We start from the raw sequence: 17,541 nt of genomic DNA, 5'->3' as shown, positions 1-17,541 counted from the left end.
GGTTTGCTGATCACAATGAGGGCATTGTGTGATTTGGTTTGGGGAGTGTATGCATTTGTCTGTTTGCATCCATTTGCATTTTTAATGCATTTCTGTTTGCATATTTCTCTCGTTTCCGTTTGCATTATTTTTTCTTTACCATATAAAAAAAACACAAAAAATTGAAAAAATTGAAAAAAACACAAAAACATGTTTTCTTTTGCATATTAGGTCGAGTCGGAACGTTTAGATAACAGTGATGAAACCGCGTCTATGCTTTTATTTATAACTCAAGCCTTGCATTGCCAGTGCCATTTTTGTACAATCATTGCGTAATCTAAGAGTTTTTGTTTAAATTTACTGAACGAATAGACTTAACTTAATATCGGCAACCTATTCAAAATTTCTCAGGTATAGAGCTTAATAAACTGATGACATTCATGATCAAGTTCATTCTAGGATGAGAGTAGTACTCCTTATAAGGAATGTTACATCAAAATTGCATAAGCATGACATTTGTCTCTTAATACCTGTATGCATTCGGTTTGTGGTGGTGACACATGTGGAGAGGCAAATCCCTTTTTTATCGTCTTTTATCCTTGAACTCCACTAATCAAAATGACCTATTTTGACCCGTTTATTAACTACAATCCTAAATTTAGCTTACCCTAGTCAAGCTAGTTTGGTTGTTAATTATGGTTATGTGTTTGATTGTCATTTTGGTATTCTCTTATTGTCAAGAGAAGAGGGTTGAAATGAGAAAGAAAAATAAAAAAAAAATGAGATGAACACAAAAAAAAAATTAGCAAGAAAAAAAAAGAGTGAAAAAAAAAACGGCTGAACAAAAAAAAAGAAAAGGAGAAGAAGGAAAAAGGGATTATGGGGAGTCGTGTTTTGTTGGTCTTTATATATTATGGAGAGTCATGTTTTGTTGGTATGGGTGAGTTTATGCCGCATTGGCATGGTTATTATTTTCTAAGTTGGGTATACAAAGCGGAATGAGTTTATTATTTGGTTACAGTTGTACTAGCTTGGCTTTACCTCCACCTATCCAAATCTGTTTTGTCCCTTTTTATCCAATTACCTCACCTCACACTATATGTAAGTCCTCAGCATGTGTCTTGGTCCTGTTTGGTTGGAATGCATATGTACGGTTGGTAGATATTAGTTTCATGTTAGATTGCATGCATGTTCTTATAGGTCGCAGTTAGATGAGTGGCTTATTTTCTTTCTATCTTACAATATACTTACCTTGTGCTTTAAATGAGTGATGAGCGACCCGTGAGAGTCCGATATACATAAGTCTTGCAAGGTCGACGGTTCAGTAGCTTTATCATTGGTTTAACTCGTTTGCATTTGATTTTGTACTTTGGTTTTGGCTAAACTGCATTAAACGGTTTGGGCATTCAAAATCATAGTTGGCTCTGAGTCTTTTCATCGTTCCATTAGTTCCTTTGTTGTGTGTCAGTCTTTGCTTACTTGGGGACAAGCAAGGGTTTGTTTTTGGGAGGTTTGATGTGTTCTCTTTTTTCGTACTTTTACTGCTATTTTAACACGCATTTCTTTGCATAAATCATAGCTAATAGCTACTATCCTCCCAAGAATCGTTTACTTTGGGTTACTTTGCGTTTTATGCAGGTTTTGACCCAAGACGAATTAAACAAGTCAAAACCTGTTCCCGGTGTTGTATTTTGGATATTGGAAGAGTTGAAGCTCGGAAATAGTCGCCTCGAGACGCGTGAGCAAGTTAGGAAGCACTTTCGGAGAGAAAATCGCTGCTGTGTTGTGACTTTAGTCGATCAACTAAAGGGAATATTTGTTGAAGTTGTTTAGTCGATCGACTAGATTTTTAGTCGACCGACTAGTTTTCAGAACAAGCCGTGTTTGTTTAGTTTTATTTTGGCCCATTAGTTGCTTGTTTACTAATTTTCCCTTATTATTATTTAATAGAAAGTCAGAACTTTATTAGGTCATCTTTACTTTTTCTAAAAAAATTGTTGCACGTTACTTCGACTCGAGAATTCCGTATCTGAGACTTGTATTATTTCTTCCTTATTTTGGTAATTAATTAATTCTCGTTCTTCAAGTTGTTAATTCTTATTGATTACTCTCATTATTCTTCTTTATTAGTTGCAAGTATTATACTAGATCGTTATTTATATCTCATCATTATGCTTAATTTAAACTATATTATTATTGTTGAGTTTATCATTTCAATTATGCGTAGCTAAATTTTCATTGCTAGGATTAGGGAAGCCATGGTTATAAGACAGTCTTAATTAGGTGGTTCGGTCTGGCATTAATATATATATCTATGTTGTTAATTGTAGCATCTAATAACATTTAATTGGTTAACTCGACGTAATTAATTATTTGACCCGGGAAACTTTGACCTAGATCGAAAGATTGGAAGAAGTTAGACCTGTCACAAATAATAGATCATCCTAATTAGAGCGAAAGCTTGATTAGAACTCTAGGGCGAATAGCGAACCGGAAGGACCTTTTCATTACCCCCCAGACCATATTTATGCCGACCGTTGACCTTACCTTGATCGTTGTTGACCGTGGTGACCCGATATCCTAGCCTTTTCTCTTGCTTGCTATTTTAGTTAGTAGATAAAACCAATCAAACACCCGAAATTTGTGACTCAGACAAAGTAAGAACTACAATTAGACCACTTTTGTCTCTCTGTGGATACGATCCCGACTTCCTCTACTACATTAGTTAGGCTAGTTGGTTTATCTTTGATAGGTGTGCGATTTAGCCTATCACTTATTACTGAAGAAACCAGTAAAATGACATAAAACTATCATTAGCCCATTGTTTCTTACATCATCGACCATATCTTCATTATTTGACTTCAAGACAACTCTCGGTGCTTGGAAGCTTTCTTCAAATCTATGTCTTTGATTATTTGATGAATTTATGGTGCTTAGAGGTTTCTCCATTTTTCACGTCCTTTGAGTTTACAACTTGGCCTTAGTGTTTGGAATTTTTTTTCCGCTACTTTGCTCATCTTTTATCATTTTGATGAAAACTTGAGGCGTGTGAGCATTCACCAAAATTTCGTCATGACACTTTGAAGACTTTCGTTGCTTTGGCTGACGATGCTCCAAAGATACATTGAGTTTTTGTTTTGGTGTGGCTAGACTCGAGTAAGACTCAAGCTGCCTACGTACTTGTTAAATGTGTGATCATTTCACAAGATCAAGGCAGCGTAGTTAAATTTCCTTTTTTTATGCAGTTTAGGCTCGTGCTCAGGAGCATTTTTTGGATTTTCACAGAGTAAACTTCTTCTTTGGCCCCATTTGTTTTGATTGGAGGAACAACCACGGTTACGCAAATCATCGAAGTAACAATTCTCGTGAATCCTCCATTTTGTTTGCTTTTATTGGCGAAAGAGATGCCCCCCCCTCCCCATGACTTGCGATTGTGATTTCCATTTCGTGAGCCCGAGTCGCGAATTCTTGAAATGTCATTGGTTTAATTCCCTGAAGAATATAAACCAAGTTCATGTTCATGTCTTTGATGCACATTGTGGACATGGGGCCACGGGGGCGCTTGGGAAACAAGCGTTTGCATTTATGGGGTCGCCACCAATTTTTATGGGAAATTGGAACCGTTCGAATACCTCGTGTCATGTCAAGACACAAAGTAGAGACATGAACACCAAGAACTCGTTACCCTTAGCATTCTATGCCTAGAATGACTCTCGTGGATGCCAATGAACACGGATGTTCACAAAGATCTGGAGTAAGGGGTGAGGGTACGTATTAGGAAGCTCTTTTGATCGAACACCTAATCCCGCCCGCCTCGATAGCGGCCTCTACTAATGATTAGGGAAATCGTCTATACTTGATATATCGCCGATTATATGCATGCAATGCAACATCCAAGTTTTAATCCTAGCATGTGAAGATTAGACTAGGTCGGTGAACAATTAATTTAGCAAACAATTGAGTCAAAGTAGGAATTTATGTTCAATTACATGTGAAGACATACAAATGATACAAAATACAACGATAAATACAATAAAGGAAAAATTACAATAATAAAAATTACAATAATTGCAATGGGTTTAGCGATTTATGTCGAAAATACTTCTAAAACGGATAATTTAAGAAAAAGAATAAAGGAACGAATTAACGAACAGGAATTAGGGTGATAATACGAATAATAGTTAATTATACGTAAGCTAGTTAAACAAGTCAAGGCAGAACGGAAGTTCAGACACAGAAATCAACATGGAACAGGCGCAGCAGGACTGCGCCCTTTGGAAGAGGCGTAGCAGTTGCTGCGTTTGTTCCAAGGGTGAGTTCTGGCTGTGAAGCCAGAACTGCAAATCGTTAATATTAATTGGTGAATTTAATGATCGATTAATATATTTAACTCGGATGGAAGTGATTTAATTGATTAATTACATATGAATGAGTCGTAAAAGCAATAAAACATGGATGAGACGAATACAAACGAATTATTTACATGAATGAAAGAATGATTAGTGACATAGGTGAACTAAATAGGTTAGGCATGACGAATTAATGACGAATATGACAATAGACAGATGAAAATATATCAAATCCGGATTGATTTTAATGACGAAAACCCGATGATCGATTAATATATTTAACTCAATATGAATGAATCGAATCTCTACAACCCGGATTGATTTTAATGACGAAAACCCGCAAATATTGGATTATAAGGGATTTAAGTCGGATTTACGATGAATTAAATGTGTTAATGATGATGAATTATATACATATGTGAGATGATTATGTTATCGTACCAAAGAATTAACAAAAACAAACGAAAACAAGTAAAGAAGACGAATTTACAGAAGACGAAGGAAGAAGAAAGGAAGCAGAAACTGCGGCAGCCTCACGAAGAGGCGCATCAGGCACTGTGCTCCTTCGAAGAGGCGCAGCAGTTGATGCGTCCTTTCTCGACGGTTTGTCTTCTGGTAATCCGTAAAAAGGGTTTAAAACGAGGATTTAGAAATCGGTTTTAATAAGTATTTTCGACATAAATCTTACATTAGTGATACAAAAAGGTAAATAACAATAAATAAAGAAGGATTTACACCCTCAGACTTACATGTTTGACGAAACGAGATGAACTGAGTTTATGATTAGTGATGCTCGACTCGAATGTAACGAAAGTGCCCTCGTAAGAGGAAAACGATTAGATTAATTAAGTTGATTTAGTTGTGTAGTTGGTCAAATTGGTCGGTCATGCAAACGAGGCTGGTACTCAGAAGGATCCGAACTTACGTGGTCGAATGTTCAAGCACGTAGACGCCAAAAAGTAAGAACGTGGTCTAGAATGCAAAGGGAGAAGAGAAGGGTGGACACTCGCGTGAGAAATATGAGGAGCGAAGGCTCCTATTTATACTAATCACGTGAAGGAATAGGGTTTTCGGAGAGACTTTGGAAGTGAATCTCGGAAAGATATGAAAAAGATACGAAAAATACGCAGAAAAGGGCCTGGGAAGAGGCGCAGCAGTCACTGCGTCTCTTGGAAGAGGCGCAGCACCTGCTGCGTCTGTTCCCAGATGGTTTCCTCCTGCGGAAGAAAGATTTCCGTGTTTAAGTTATGGAATAACGGATTAATTTGGTTTTCCTTAATATTTTGTATGAATATTACGGGAAATTGTTTACCAAAGATTAAAAGATTGGGAAATATTTATAAAATATGGATTAGAAATATCCGGAACATCCAGAACATTCTGACTCAGGATTTAACGATTATCAGAAAATGAAGACGGTTTTAGGCCCGGACTCCAAATGTACTCTAATTACTGTCAAAACGACCGTATCGGCGGGTAGATGACAACTAAGAGGTAGACATCAGTGTTTGAGCAATCACTTGATGATAAACTTATGAACTGTCACAAATCGTTCCGCGTACCAAATATGCGGCCCAATCATCACCAGGTGGTTTGTGGGAGGTGCAGAAATGAGGTATCTACACACATCTCCACTGCTGAAATTTCCAAGAGACAATCCTTACATTCTAAGCTTGGTGCCCACCAGCGGTTTATGAAGTCAATGACGGACTCTTCTTCCTTTTGCTTGGTGTTAGTTAGCTCGACCATGCTAACAACTCCGCGAGTGCAGTAAAAGCGGCTTAATAACTCTTCTTCCATTTGCTCCCAACTGTCCATGGATTGGTAAGCTAAGTCGGTGTACCAGTCCAACGCCATTCCTTTGAGGTTGCGGAAGAATTGCTTCACCAGAAGATCACCGTCGGCGCCTGCATTGTTACATGTTTCAATAAAGTGGGCAATATGTTGTTTGGGGTTGCTACTTCCATCGAATTGTTGAAACTTTGACGGCTTGTATCCGAGAGGCATTTTGAAGCTATCAACCCTTCTAGTATACAACTTCGTGAAGAGGTGATCATTGTCTTTTGGAGTTTCACCAAACTTTTCTTTGACTGGTCCTTCGATCATCTATTGGATTTGTTGGGCAGAAAGATACTAGATTTTTTAATTGACATCCCCATCGTCTCGAACGAAGTCGTCATCATTATGCTTCGATTTTTCGCCGTCGTCGGAATTCTCGTTGATCGATAGTTTCTGCAACTTTCTTTTAAGTGCAGCGATTTGAGTATGTTTTCCTTCACTTTCCCTATGGAGTTCTTCAAGAGCCAACTTCATTTTTGACAATTCCTCTTCGATTGAGATTGCTTCAATCACCATCATGGAAGCGACAATGTCGGTTTGCGTCACCAAGGGGTCTTTTTTCGTGTCAATGAGTAGATCACCAAAGTTGCCATCAAGGGTCGTAGATGTTTTGTCATCGGATTTGAATGTCACGACCTTCATCTTTTTGGCGGAATTCTCTATTGAAGCCATTGAGATGAACGTTAACGGTTTTGATATGGAGAAAGAGATGAGCGGTAGAGATTGTCCCACCAAACGTGCCAATTTGCAAACCATAAAATTTGAACCTGCAATAATAAATAAAGAGGCACAAAAATAATACGGAAAGCAAGAGTTTTATTATTGAAAGATTGAAGGTTACAATTTCCGTAACTCTCTTTATTCCATCTCTGAGGGATTTAGGGTTTTGATAGTGCTACGAGGGTCTTATCGACTTAATATCGTAGAGAGATGCTGGGGTCGTTTTGTGACTTATTTCATCCTACCTACAATTTGGTAGTAGGAAGACGGGGTCATTTGACTTAATCCATCTGCTCTCCCTAAACCCTAAAGGCAAGGTCTATATTTATAGTGAAGTGGCTTGGAGGGCAAGGTAGAATATTCTAGAATATCCTAATATCCTAATATCCTAAGATATTATCACAATATTTTATTGATAATTGATAATTATCTCTAAATAATTAAGATACAATAAAATAAATAGATAATAAAATATAAAATTTTGATATCTACAATTACCCTCTCGAGACTAGCTGTAAAGATTTGATGTTGGTTGCAACTTGGTCTCGAACCTCTTTTACTAAATTTGATCCTTGCGAATGGAGATGAAGAGCGAAAATTGTCCTACCGGGCGTGCCAAATTTTTATACACAGATTTTGTGAATTTGAAAAATAATTAACAAATACAAAAAATGGTAACAAAATAATTTTATTAGATTTAAAAGTTTCGGGTACAATCTCTAATTTAATCTGTTTATTCAAATTCCACTACATTTGGATGACGATGTTTGAAGGAGGGCCTCGATGACTTTAATTCTCCTTTGACGGGATGTTGTTTTCTTCACCTTTGACTGTACGATTTCAAGTGCTTGACGTGGGGATTTGAAGAGATGAAAGATTTGATGGAGGAGGGTCACTTGACTTGATCTCCGTAGACGAGTTGATTTGATGGAGGGTTGTTGGACTTGCTCTCCTATGATGATTTGATTCCTTGGCGGCGGCAATGATAGCAAGAGATTTGAAGTGTTTCGATGTCGATCATTGGACGATGCTTTGATCTTCTTTCTTGATGAACTTAGAAGGGTTTGATTTGTAGAGAGAATGAATTCACTAGTCGTCACCTCTTCTCCTTTTTTTTTCTATCCCTTGTAAGTGAAGATGAACTCTTTTTTTATAGAGAAAATGGATCTCTAACCCTTTCTCACTAGTGGGCTTGGAAGTCATCTCAGCCCATATGAGTATATTTGACCCATTTAGGTGAGTTTGACCCGTTTAATGCATTCGACCCATTTATCGGGTTTTGTCACGTTAAAGAAACGGATCCGACATAATAAGTAGAATGGACAACTCTAATTAAATTTCGTCCAAATTAATTATATTAGTTTACATTTCATTTGAGGGGTGAACATTTCGACTATTGACTTCCGGCGTGCCATTGTATAAATTTTATCTGTCTACAGATGCCTCTCAAAACTGATCAACATCGATTTGATGATCTATTTATCGCTCTTAAGATGCAACATTTTCAATTCTTTACCGTCGTCCTGGATTCTTACATAAAACTGTTGAGTATGGCTTTACAAGTAGCTTACTGCCGCGTTTTGCTGCAAGCTAGTGATGATGAATGTGGCTATTGTGTATTAGTCAAAATTGAGCTGTCTTCCGTTAATTCACGGTTGGTTAGTCCACAGAGTCGTAAGCTAGTCCCCATTTAATCAAACTAATTGACGGATGTTATCTTTTGTCTGTACCCCTATCCTCTTCAAGTCTTCATTGCATAGGCGTCGCCAAAGGGGGTGCAGTGGGTGCGACTGCATCCCCTTTGGTTTAAGAAATACATAATATTAAGTGTAATAAGGAATCAAAGAAATGCTAATGGTTTAGTGGTAACTTCCTTGTATTTAGTTTTAATGGTCCTGGGTTCAATTCTCCTTGTGGAATTTTTTGGCTTTTGTAATTAAATACCATGACATATTAAATGCTTTTGTTTAATTTTCACATTAAATACCTTTAAAAATTTACATAAAATACTTCATCTTTTTAACTATGCTTATTTATAAGTTTAATCCTTTAAATTGATGATGAATTGATAAATTGATAATATTATTTTCGTTTTATTCATATACTTCCAAAGGTTATATGTTCTACTTCGTTTATTTCATTTTATCAGTCGTTTTAGTTTACATATTATAAAACAAAAAGTAGTGTATATTATAATATGAATAAATTTCATCTCAAAGATAATTTTATACGAAGTATTTAGAATACTGATTTTCTAACATACGCATATAGGGCACATGATAATAAGCTAAATAAATTCAAGTATATTTAAGTTTAGGTTAACAATGTTTTGTGTCGACTACATTAAGAGGACTTAGATGACATCCTATGATTATTAAATTTCTGCATCCCCACGATCTAAATCCTAGATACGCCACTGCTTCATTGTTGCTATTATGAATGGTTTTGGAGATTCGAGATACGATAAGGGCTTATTCAAGAGACACAGTGTCCCTTTAAAAAAAAAAAATAAGGGTGTGTACGTAACTGTACTCGAAAGAAAGGGCGAACACTTTTTTTAAAAAATAATGGTTGCAGAAAAATTTATAAAACGCTAGAAGGAGGGCTTGAACCTCCGACCTTGTGGTTAACAGCCACACGCTCTAACCAACTGAGCTATTCCAGCTTGCGGTATGAGTATCACGTGTTTAATAATTATTCTTTGCAAGATAATTTTCAATCAGAAGAAAGGAGGGAATCTAGCATAACTCTTTGGAGAATTGGAGTATATGAATCAACAATTCAACACAACTCTAATTTGTAGTATAACCCTGGTTGAATCAATGAACATGATAATTCAAAAGTTGACTGATTACAAAATCACTTTTATTTGCCATATTTTAATTTGACTGTAAATCTACTTTATTAACTAAAATATAGAAGCCTTTGTTGTATTTATTCCTTAATTAATTACTAGTATGAATCTCGCGCATGCATGCGCGGTATTTATAGATCCTTTAGTTTATAATGTATTATTTATAGATTTAAAATTGATATATTAATAATTTTTCATATTTTAATATGAGGATAAAAAATTAAAATGTAAAACTAATCAAAAGAATTGAGTAATGTAATGAAATGTTTATTTTAATAAAAAAAAATTACCAGAAAATTAATGATTTCAATTTATAAATTTTTCTCAAATAATTTTAAAGAATTTTTTTGTCACGAAATTAATAATATCAGTTTGTGTTTTTTTGTAATACGAATTTAAGTACGAGGTACTGTTTTTTATACGAAACGAATAATATCAATTTATCATTTTTTCATATACGAATTTTTAGATTTATACCAGTTTTGTTTTATTTTAACTAAAAGATTATTATGATTAAAGCTTATGTATTAATTAAAGATAATAACTAGATTTTGTGCCCGTGAAATTCACGGGGCACTTATATGTAATTGTATGTCTGACGACAATGTATAATTTTTTCAAGGAAAAAGTTATCATCAGACAGCGTCATTGTTTATTGGTTGTAAATAACGCAACTCAATGACCAATTTTTTTCAATAGATATCTTAAAGTTTAACATTCAATTGCTTCTAATAAGTTACACCGCAAATCATTTCTCATCGACATCATCAAAAGGAATCAAAGCAATTGAATGTTAACTTTATTTACTTAGCCTTTGAAATTATTTGCGGTATAACTTATCTGAAATTAAGATGGTAAAATAGACCATTTTAGAATAAAATGTTACCATCAGTTTATTGTTATAAAGTGACAACATTTTACCATTATAAAGTCACTTTTTATTATAAGATGTTGACATTTTCTCGTCTTAAGTTAAGAACTTCTTAAGGGAGATATGCGAAAGTAGGCAAATATGAAACTCATATCACGAGGGAGCATGAAATATTTTGTACAAATCCAAATGTCAGTTATTATCATCCATACTAAGCTACATACAACCAAAATTAAACCATGGCGACTTTTAGTGAGGGATTGTATTCTATTCCCTCCAATTTACACCAAACTCCCCAATTATTTTTGGGCGATCTTCGAGGTAACGCTTTGACCGTAATTTTCGTCCTTTAACCGTAGAAATTTTTCACAAAAAATATAATTTTGTGAAAGATATTTTCATAATAAAACTAAATATGTAAGTTTTATTTTTCAAAGATTTATATTTGAGTGATTTAATGGTTAAACTTTTCGAGGTTCGACCTTTAAAAAGTAAATGAAGAGTTTGATGTGGATTGGAGGGAGTATAAAGAATCAATGTGGCTGGTGAAGTTCGCTACAATGAGTAGTACACAATTCTCCTATTTTCTATTACAAAATATCTAGAATATGTATTCTGATAATCCAATTTTTTTTTTATATTGAATGCTTCAAGCTTTGTTGTGCAAAGAAGCAGATGCTACCAATTTGCACCTGTGTCATAAATCTCACGATTGACCTTCTTAGCTGTAAAATAGAGTACAATCACAAGATCGATATAACAAAGTAAAACACTTATAGAATAGAGTGAACCGATAACCATTAAAGAAACTAAATCGAAATGAGTGTGAAAGAACACTAAAACTTGGGAGAGGCGATTTTTGAATAAGTTATTGAGAGACATGTCTTCTATACCTTTTTATTTGTATTTCAACCATCAGTAAAAGTAGACCTGGCAAATCGAGCCAATGGGTCGGGCTCAATTCGAGCCGGGTTATTTCGGTTTCTAAAATATTCGGGTTGGTTCGGGTCGGGTCGGGTCATTTCGATTTTACGGGTCTGTTTCGGGTTTGTTGGCCGGGTTGTTTTGGGTCAAGCGGATCGGGTCATTTTCGGGTCAATGATTAAGATGGAAAAAAGCATTTCAAGTCTTTTGGGGCCAACTAATGTTATGTTTTGTCGGGTCATTTTCGGGTTGGGTGGTTTCGGGTCAGGTCATTTTGAGTCGGTTTAATACGGGTTTATGAAAGCTCGGGTAATTTTCGGGTCGGGTTAATTCGGGTTTCGGGTGTCATTGGGGTGCGGCAGTTCGAGTCAATTTCGGATCTCGGGGCAGCCTTTTTGGATCGGGTCAATCGGATCGGGTTAATTTTATCAAGTCTAAGCAAAAGGATTCAAAGCATAAAAAAGGACTATTAGTACATACCCAATCATACGAAGTACACTAACCATTGCTTTGACATGAAGGCACATAGCCTTGTAAATGTGAGTATAATCACACGAAAATGAAATCCGTAGAAAAGATAACTCACCCATCAATGACACTGATATCAAAATTTATGAAGCAGAAGTACCAAAACAAACTATCTTCGCTGAACTCCGCTTCTCAAATGCGAAACAACCACGTCTGTAACCTTCAAACAACATGCCTTCCTTATTGCTTTCTTGCTTTTTTATGCCATTATTGTAACAACCCGTACACCAGAATGTCTTACCAAGGACCATCCCCGTGTCTGAAGGTGTCACCATCTCGGTTTCCCAAGGAAGTAGATCAAATAGGACAACAAAAGAACATTTACATTGTATTAATGTGTCTTATACAACATAACTCTGTATACATCCCTCTATAAAGATAAGAACTACTACACTCGTGTTACAACACTTCTAGACCAGTAGCGTGATGACTCGATCCCTCCAATCCTGGCAGCCACAAGCAACAGTACCTGCTAAGCCAGCTGCTCACCATCCTCGAATGGATCACCGCAGATACCACAAAACAACACGGGGTCAGTACCGACTAAACAAATGTAAAGCAAATAAACAATGTAACCAGCTGATCATCCTTTAACCCAGTCTCCCGATCTCGCACAGTAACCGACTACACACTGAAGTGTGTAGCCCTGCCAAATTACCCATCGCAACAAGTAATCCTCGCCGCCAGTGGGTGACCGCAGCCCATCCCACCTAGTCCAGCTCATCAACGAGCTACTAACAATCCCTGTCCCTTAATGTGCACATCCCCTCCCGTGGCGGGTTCCACGGAGGACGAACTAGGGTGTGAAGCCACTCCCGCAAGTGACTCCACCACAAACACAACACACACAGCATTGCAGCTGTCACAACATCTCCACACCAACACCGTCACAACAACGCCTGGACACCGATGATCAGCAGATAACAATAATTATGAAACAATAACAATCTCAATCAATTAACAGTACTGAGTAGGGAAACCCTACCTCGTCACAAACTATGAAAGACATCCAGATACAGCCGAGCAGGACTCCAATATGCATCCTACAACGATATCCACTTCTTATTACACAACTATCCTCAATAAACTACCCAAAAGAAACACAAGGCAGAGACTTACCTAACAAAGCGCATCGACGGCGACATAGACGACCACCACGCACGCCATCCTTCCTAAGCGAATCCCGTCCTTTCCATGGTGGAGGTTTAGGCTATATGTATGAGAGTGTGTAGAAATGGGGTGATAGGAGAGGGAGGTAAGCTAGGGTTAGAGAAAGAGGAACTGTCGAAGAAATGGAAAATGAAATGAATCTCGCGAACTTGTGTTTTATATTAACGCGTCGACAGCAGCCATACTCGGTCGAGTACTGGAGTACTCGGCCGAGTAGGCAATACTCGGTCGAGTATAGGTGATACTCGGCCGAGTAGCCTCTGCTAGGTCGAGAAACCAATCCTATAAAGCTCATGTTATAAGCCTGATCCCTCACCCATCCATCCCTACTGTCTGTCTTGGTCAACAGGGTCGGTCAACAGAGTCCTTGAATATCCTGGGTATTATAGTCTTCCCCCCTTAAAAGAACTTCGTCCCCAAAGTTCAGCCCACACGCCACTCACCACAAGGTTACCACTACTACAATTATAGGCAAAGAGGATGGTTAAAAACCGTCCTTATATCGTAAAACAACCGTCCTTAATTCACCCGTCCTCTTTGCCTAAGATGACGGTTGAAATAAAGTCAAGCCGTCCTCTTTTAGTTTTCACAAGAGGACGGTTATGGTTTAGAACCGTCATCTTTGCATTTTTAAAGAGGACGGTTCTGTGTCACAACCGTCTTATTTTGGACACAATGCGCGCATGATTTCAGCCCCAACTCCATCACGCCTAGGCAAAGCAACCGTCTTCTTTGCATTTTTTATTTAAATCAATCTAGCGCCATTTTCTGAATATTGCCCGCCAATTTTGCAATAAATAAAACCCGCTCATTTTTTTTGGCACAAATCCATGCTCTTTGACAGAGCTAGATTTTTGAAATAAAAATTGTTCATTCATACCCTATACGATAATAGTCGTATAGCTTAAATATATCCTGCTACATTTCAGAAAATCCAGCAAATCTTACATTTATAATCTAAATCCAACCAAACAAAACGGAATAAGTTTGAACCACCAAAATACAAACTTTCGATAATCATTTAACACAAGCATTAAGAAGAGTTTTTTAATCCACACACCATGCTTAAGCTATCTAGATAACATCCAAGCGTTGAGCATACTTTACACGTTGTCATCAAATACTTGCGCCTTAAACTCCAATGCATATATTGCCCAAATGTCTCGCACCTCGTCAATTTGCTCAATCGAGTATGTCTTTTGGGCTTTAAACATGAATTACATACAACCAAAAAAACACACTTACAATTATTTACATGTCTAAGAAGTGTAATTTATATAAAATGAAGTAAATATTGAAACCAAAGAAACAAATTAAAGGACATACACTTGGAATAATATTAATATAGCGTCCTCTGGTAATCTCCAACATATATCGGCACATATAATAACCACATAAGACGTTCCCAAAGGGCTGTATAAGACACTAAAATCGAAGTCATGTCAACTATAACTTATAAACAACAAAGCCATAACAATAAAACATAGACTATAAAATTTAGAAGATAAAAATATTATTAGTTGAAAATTTACCTTTATTAGTTTCCATTCAGGCTGTTTTTGCTGTGATCCATAGAGTTTATCTTTGTAATCGCCCTTTGCTAAATATATGTTATAGACTTAGCTTCATTATATTTATTTTACGAAAACAAATGTAAATCATAGTAAAAGTAGCATCAAATAATATAATTAAGGTTTTTTCTCACATATACCCCTTCTAATCCCACTTATACCCTTATCCTACTCATTTTCCCCCCAAAAGTAGCCCTACTAATTGTCTTCCGTTTGTTCTGTCAGATTATTATGTTAGTCACCACCAAGTCACCTTCTTTTCGTTAGTTTAACACCTCTCTAATCTCATATTCCTATAATCTTCCCTACATGCAACCTTCACATTTAATTTACACCACCTCAACAATCACTCATCACCACCTTCAACTTTTACTTTTAGCAAAATAACCACATCAATTATAGTAATAACAAATTAAAATGTAAAAAGATGCAATTACCATGAAAAGAATGAAATAACAAAGGAACTGCATTATTGAAGGGGTGAGGGGTGACTATAAAGGATCCCGAAGGTGGTGTTATAAAGGGTTAGGAGCTAACTAACGGAATTAATTGACGGAAAGTGGGGATAAAATAAACACAGGATAATTGTATTTCATTTGTGTCACTCTGTAAAAGATATGAATAAATCAAATTACTTGGATTTCATTTGTGTCACTCTGTAAATTTTAGATGACAAAGTACTTTTTTTTTTTTTATATAAATGAGCAATTGTATTCCTTTATCAAAGAGACAAACAATTTAGTTACAAGGAGCTAAATAAAGAAACACTCACTAGTTTAGCAAACTAGATTAATTCATGCTACTAAGGCCTAATTGCATTAATTTGCTCAACCACTGACTTGCTTTAGGATTTTACTATTTACCAGAAAATCACTGGCTCTTATATGGATATCAAACTACTTAAGGCAAAAATGAGGATCATATTTAGATGACAAAGTTTTAGTTTACTAAACTGATTTATAATTATATGAGTGAATCAAATTGCAGGGTATGAATGAATCGGAATCCTTTTCCATTAGATATTCAATATACTGAAACACTGATATTGATTGAGTACTAAGGGAGCTGTTGAAATTATACTTTTATATTTCCTTTTAAATTGAACTCCTATAACACTTCTTATAAAATGTAACCTCATTTCTTCTTATTCTTTATTTACTCACTCATGCAAGACTAATTTAGATGGCTCGCCTCTTCCCAAACCATCGACACAAATTACTATTGTTTGTTATAATATACTGTGTCATCAATTGGTGGAGCAGGAGCTAAGGGTATGACTCGCGCATTCTCATCAAAATATATAGGATTTATTATTTGCTTTAATAAGAGGGACAAATTATTCATTGACAGATGACTGATTTTTGGTGCATTCAAATTTGAGGACAAATTTCTTTTGAATCCAGTGTGTTTGCAACAGGACTTGAGATATGGGTATGTTATTTTTCAATCAATCAAAAAAGGAAAATGCTAATGACAATCCAAAAAAGAAATTCCTTAAGCAAAGAACATCAAAGCATATCATTCTAATTTGATTTCAGAACTAAGGGAATATTGTTTGTTCCATATCTGGAGTTTTACTCGGTGAAAATTTGCGTTCTTTATATGTATAAAATCTTGAGAATGTCAGCATTCTCATGAACTTGGAATGGTCGAGTTTCATCAAGTAAATTTTGCCCAGAAAGCCTTCAAAGACTGATACGATTTCATGTCTCAATCGCGACAAACCCGACCTGTCAACACTAAAATGCTAATATCTCTTAAACCAGGCAACATCTTAGGGTGATTCTTTTTGGAGGTGATACCTAACTCAGTTAGCTTTCATTTGAGGTATGGCTTACACATTGGTTCAACTTGAGCAGAGAGATATGAAGCCTCAAAATTCCTGCTGGAACACGGCAGAAATGCTGAAAGTTCAGAACTAACCTGCTTGCACTCAAACGTACATAACTCATAATCCAGTAGGCCATTTCATGTAATTCCAATTGAAAACGAAAGCTAACTCGTCTAGCTTTTATTTAGTACCTACGGGGCATTCTAATTCATTATGAGGAGCTCGATAAGGTCTCTGCAAACCGGGTCTAATATCAACAATGCTATACATTGTTCTGTTTTTTTAACTTAAGGGGCAACAAGAGCATTTCCGCCTTCCTAATTGTTTGGAGATCTTCAAATCAATTATTTTATTCCACTATGAATGACAAAAACAGCGGACTAAAAGTCATAAACCAATACCGAGCCCGTGAATTTCAGGCAACACAAAGCTAGCTGATATCTATTTAGGCTTCAAGTAGTAGGTATACCCACAAACTAAATACAGAACAACAATTTCACGCACACAGATTAATTAACCGAATAACTGATCCACAATCTATTGCTGAAAACCCGAATCAACTAAATTAAGAAGAATAAAAATGCAACTTAACAAAAACCCGATAATTAGTTGGTGAAAGTCTATGAAAAAATATCATAAACAAGTATTCTATGAATTGTGACATTCATACACGATAATAATTGGAAAAAAAAAGGGTACAAATTAAGGCATAAAATACTCATTTAACATAAAATACTCATCTAACACAAAATTGAATTATATACCGCCGGTGTGATCACCAATCAAGCGGTAAAAACCAAGTAATATTGCAAGAAAATTAAAGTGAAAACGGAATAAATGAGATAAATTGAAATTACCTCGGTAAGCAGATGAAAGAAGGTGATAGGTGGTGTTGCGTTAAGGCG

General features: G+C 36.1%; 1 non-coding gene across 1 annotated transcript; it reads right to left on the bottom strand.

Annotated features, from left to right (window-relative positions):
• Positions 1-9,478: 9,478 nt before the first annotated feature.
• TRNAN-GUU (transfer RNA asparagine (anticodon GUU)) lies at positions 9,479-9,552 on the bottom strand. Its single transcript has one exon. It is a non-coding gene; the product is annotated as a tRNA-Asn (tRNA).
• Between the last annotated feature and the right edge of the window lie 7,989 nt (positions 9,553-17,541).

Source organism: Silene latifolia, chromosome 1, assembly GCF_048544455.1.
Source record: "Silene latifolia isolate original U9 population chromosome 1, ASM4854445v1, whole genome shotgun sequence".
Taxonomy (NCBI): Eukaryota; Viridiplantae; Streptophyta; class Magnoliopsida; order Caryophyllales; family Caryophyllaceae; genus Silene; species Silene latifolia.
This window is presented reverse-complemented; position numbering and strand designations above follow the sequence as displayed.